Source organism: Notolepis coatsorum, assembly GCF_963971535.1.
Source record: "Notolepis coatsorum genome assembly, chromosome: 14".
NCBI classification, from domain to species: Eukaryota; Metazoa; Chordata; class Actinopteri; order Aulopiformes; family Paralepididae; genus Notolepis; species Notolepis coatsorum.
Window position 1 is genome coordinate 12,831,506 of NC_140178.1, and position 5,911 is coordinate 12,837,416.

Below are 5,911 nucleotides of genomic sequence, written 5' to 3' on the forward strand. Positions count from 1 at the left end.
ATTATTATTATTATTATTATTATTATTATTATTATTATTATTATTATTATTATTATTATTATTATTATTATTATTATTATTATTATTATTATTATTATTATTATTATTATTATTATTATTATTATTATTATTATTATTATTATTATTATTATTATTATTATTATTATTATTATTATTATTATTATTATTATTATTATTATTATTATTATTATTATTATTATTATTATTATTATTATTATTATTATATTCCACTCTGATCCATTTGAAGTATGGGGGCGACGTAGAGAGGATGGCATCATCTTGGCCATCGCCACGAGAACAGCATGTGACAGAATCTTTATCTGAACCCCTTTGGGTGTAAATGTCTTGGAATAGGATTTGCCGTCTTATGACTGGATCTTGTAAACGAGTCACAGTGGAACAGTAGTTGTGAGTAATCAGTTATACATCTGATTACTAGCACTATTACTCACCGGTACTCATTTATATTTTATACCCAGTTTAATCACCTGTACATTGTATATATGTTTGTATGTACAGTATGTATGTATATATAAATATATACATATTAGTCTGAATATACCTGCATATAATCCTTCAATATACTTATTTATACACCTGGATTTAACCCATAACTTAATACTGTATATGTAAGGGATGGTATCGTGAAGCGCAGTCAGGAAGGGCTGGGGTGAGTAGCGGTGCCAGGATGGTATCGCGAAGCACAGTCACAAAGGGCTGGGGTGAGTAGCGGTGCTATGGGTCAAACTCACTCTCACATCCTCAAAAGACGCATAGACACGGTACAAAGAAGTGAATTCACCTCTTGGTATAGCGGTCTGTGTTGTTGCCCGCGGCGTGGGAGACCCGGGTTCGAAACTCCCTCGGGGCATTGAAGTTTGAGGTGACGTTGTCACAACCTTTACATATATATATATATGATGATATGATTATATATATATTATCACCGTATATATATATATATCCACACCTTTCTGTACTTACTTGCACATAATTCTTACATATCTGTAGATACTATATCTATATCTGTACATACATATCCCTTACCTACTCTTACTAGTTACGCTGCTGGCCAGTATGACTTATTACCGTAGTGTCTTTATACCTGTATCACTGTACACATTAATATTACAACTCTGTACTTACATCTGATTAGCACTGTTACTCAGTAGTACTAATGTATATATTTTATACCCAGGTTAATCACCTGACCATTGTATATTACTATATGTGTCTTAGTCTAGTGGTCTAGTGGTGATTAATTGAAAATGGGGGACCCTGATGGAAACAAGACGAAAGTCTTTCTCAGGTCTGCATCCTCTTAACAATTGTATGTATTGAGCTGTACTGTACTGTACCCATTCTGCAATCTGTTAATAAACTTTTCAATCAATCAATCAAAACTATTGCACTTTACTGTTACATTTGCACTCTGGTTGGATGTCAAACTTATTTTCACCGTACTGTACTTGTGCTGTATGATGACAATACATTTAAATCTAATCTAATCTAATGTAATCTATTGTGCTTTTCCAATGTTTCACCAACTTTACTGCACAAAGATCAGTAACTTTCTTTTGAAAGTTCTCTTTTTCTACCATTTCTCTTATATAATCTACAGTAGGGGAAAGTAGGACACTGACTGAAATGAAGGGAACATAAATAATTAAGCAGCAACTACGTTGGTTTGTGTCAAGGGTCATCCCATGCTCAACTACACTCCGAAGGCTCTCATTATGATAATGCAACCACATCGAGGAATCCAGAACATATAGCATCCTTCTTTACCTTTCACCATGGCACCCTGGGAGTTCAAGACGTATATTTTCCTCCTCTTCTGGAAACTCTGATGAAAGTTTGATGAAACAAAAAAGAGCTCAAGTGTCTTTCTTCCTTCCATACACACAGTTGTATTCCCAGGGCGGCTGTAGTGGAGGTACGCGGTCTTGCCCTTGCATTGCTACTCTCTTGCCACAGGTACACAGACAACAGAGCGAGCCTAGCCTCTCCCCGGGCTCAGCGGAGATTCCGAACAGGGTGTGCTTTCTGGTTTTTCTGCATTGACCTGTGATGACACATGAGATACTGAGGTGGACTATACTTATTGTATAAGTAATATATTTATGTTTTGTATCGGCAAATGTACAAAACAAATCAGCGTGATTGGGAGTCGAACTAACAATTGTGGTCACAGGCGAGTGCTCTCACCACTAGACTAAGACACATAGTGCTCTCACCACTAGACTAAGACACACGGTGCTCTCACCACTAGACTAAGACACATAGTGCTCTCACCACTAGACTAAGACACATAGTGCTCTCACCACTAGACTAAGACACATGGTGCTCTCATCACTAGACTAAGACACATAGTGCTCTCACCACTAGACTAAGACACACAGTGCTCTCACCACTAGACTAAGACACATAGTGCTCTCACCACTAGACTAAGACACATAGTGCTCTCACCACTAGACTAAGACACACGGTGCTCTCACCACTAGACTAAGACACATAGTGCTCTCACCACTAGACTAAGACACATAGTGCTCTCACCACTAGACTAAGACACACAGTGCTCTCACCACTAGACTAAGACACATAGTGCTCTCACCACTAGACTAAGAGACAGAGTGCTCTCACCACTAGACTAAGACACATAGTGTTCTCACCACTAGACTAAGACACATAGTGCTCTCACCAGTGGCGGCTGGCCGATAGGGGCACTAGAGCGCCGCCCTCCCTGTTTTTTTTTGGGCCCTATAAATAAAAGAAACATAAACATATGTTTGTGTTTCCAATGCACAATATAACGTTAATATATCAAATATAAATAATTGTTTTCATTAACAACAGGAAGTGACTCCTTTCCGTAGCCGCATTTCTCTCGGGCTAGACGCAATAGGCGTCTATTCTTTCCGTAGCCGCATTTCTCTCGGGCTAGACGCAATAGCGCTTACAGTGGGCGTGCACTGGTTTCATCGCTGTATCCGTCGCAGCCAATCAGTGCGTAACGCGTATATATATTTATTTATTGATATATATTGCATAGTATTTGTATATCGTTTGATATCCCCTGTATATTCCTTGTACATATACACGGAATATCCCTTTAGCCCAGACCATAATAGTTCATTCTCCTATTGGACAGCGGTCCACCGGCGCCAGGGACCGGCCTCCGGAGCCAGGTTCAAAGTCACCGTCAAGATGTGTCTGGACATGCCCGGCCTTGCCCAGGGATACGCGACAGAAGTGAGAGTGGAACTAGTTTTGTTCACCGTGCGTATAAATACGGCGCAGGTGAATGTAGAAGCCCCTTACCTCCGTACCCTTCGTCCTTAGTATGTTACCGATAAGTTGAAGCCTCACCCACGATACAACGTGCGGTGAAGTATGGCCTGTTTGGCCTCAGAATAGAGCATCGAGACCGCGTGCGAATTAGTAACTGAATTGTCAGAGTTTGGCGCTATACCGTCGAGTGCGACATATTCTATTGAGTCTTTAATAGTCTATTTGTGTATAGTGTATCGTGCGGTTAGAATCCTACAGTGACCAGCATCTCCAACGCTTTCTCGTATTAGCTAGAGTTCTTATCCAGGCTGGGCCGACCGCATGGCGATTTCACCCGAGGAAACCTAGGCGAGAACCGTATGGACATGTACACTGGATTAATCTACCCGACGACTACATAGCCCTTTGCGGCTGGAATATATTTGCTTTGGTCCTGTGATTTATGGAGCGGAGAACCAGCCAACGCTGCACGTGTTGGATTTACCCCGAGAGGAGTCAAGTCGAGTCGGCGCTCAGAGAGCCTGAGGCCGCCTAGCTTTCTTCCCTGTGGAGCTACAGTCTACAAGAGAACCAAGCTGTATTCGTCTGTGGATCAAGAGGCTACTGCACCGGCTTCTGTACCTGAAGTCTCCCTAGTCATCGTTGACCAGACGTCCTACTACCGACAGATCTTCTACCCCCCCTGCTGGCTTACAACCAGTGGGAACCCCTTCCAGTATCTTCCGCTATATTACTAGTGCACCATAGATATAATTCCCTAAGATTCAGGTTGTATAATTACCTCCTGCGTAACCAGAGAATGGACATTCAATATTGATTTGCCTACGCATACTCCTTTGCCTTACAAGTGCATTCAAAGAATAATGTAAAGTATCCTATGTACCTTTTGCTCCATTAAATACTTGATTAATACCTTTGACTGGAACCGATTTCATTGTGGGAAGTGTTCATCATATTCATATATCGTGTACTGTATGGCCAGTAATTAAAGTACATAAAGCGGTAGTGGTTTAATGATACCATACTTATCAATACAGTCAGGGAATTGTACCCCTCAGTTACAGTTATGGTTATGGTTATGGTTATGGTTATGGTTAGGGTTATGGTTAGGGTTAAGGTTATGGTTAGTTTAAGGTAACAGTGTGGTTAAGGTTGGGGTTAGGGTTTGGGAGAGGTTATCAGAAAAGTGTGTCTTGGTAGTCTTTAGGAAAAAGGACAAAACTTTTCTGAAACATTAAAAGTTAAACATTTTTGAATATGTAATATATGTACTTATTTGTAAATACGTCAATATATGACTTATTATTAATATGTACACATTGTCCATTTTCGTAAACACGTCAATATATTACTTATGGCTATAACATAACGTACAATACTTTATTTACATATCTCAAGTGAGATCGGGATGGTTACAGACGTTTTGGTTAAAGACGTTCCATTGAGGCGAGGCGGTCGAGGAGACTTCCAGTCGCGTGGATATTGCGCCGATATTGCGCCGATATTGCGTGGATATTGCGCGGATAACAGTCGACAGGGGTCCAGATGGCGGATCAGGCCACGTTGAGAGGGAAGGGGGATGTCTTTGGCTGCTATTTGTCGGTTTTCGTCGATAGATAAAGTCCCACATGAGGTTTCCCGCCGTCATTGTCCAGATGTCTTGGGATGGCGGGGCTTAAAGAGAGCGAGGGCTCCGTGCCACTGGCTATCACTGAAACGCACTCCGAAGAAAACAATGCAAGCGGCTGGATCCGCGCCCACGGTCGGCGCAGCCATACTGTTCGGGGTCAGAGTGGATTAAATAGCACAGACGAGAGAAATCAACTCTTAGTGTGTCACTCTGTCCCACGAGCGTGAAATAACCCACCGGTCAGCGATGCAATACTCAACCCGATATGGTGGAAATCGGCATTAGTCCTGGCTTCGCCGACGACAAGGACCCGGTTTCATTCGATTCCCATTGTGGAAATACGGAAGGAGAGAAAACAGGAAAAGTACCGGTCGGCCGGTTTAATTTACCTGGCGGAGAGAGGCCTGTGAGGCCGGGCTCTGCAGTGAATGCTGGATTGGACTCGGTGTCTTCATGCCTGTCAGCAGCGCCGTGGGCCTCTATACCTGAGGTACTGGTTTCAGCGTAACACCTATACAGACAGACCGTGACGTACAACAACAATACCCCGTTTTACAACCAAACATCTACTGTAGTAGACATGAGATGAGACTAACCTTCCAGTGTAGCTGCACGCTAGCTGGATCAAGGGTGACTGACGGTTGAACTGTTGCAGAATGATAGAATAGAATAGAATAGAATAGAATAGAATAGAATAGTTTAGATGAGATTAGATTAGATTAAAATGTCATTATACAGCACAAGTACAGTACAACGAAAATATGTTTGGCATCCAACCAGAGTGCAAATGTAACAGTAAAGTGCAATAGTAATATACAATGTACAGGTGATTAAACTGGGTACTGTAACGATCCCAGGTCCTGTGGGGCCTGGGTTAAAGAGAACAATAACACTGGACACTCCCTACCTCCTTCCATGGCACCATCTGGCGGGCACCGCCATTTTGGTCAGGTTAAATGTAATTGAGTT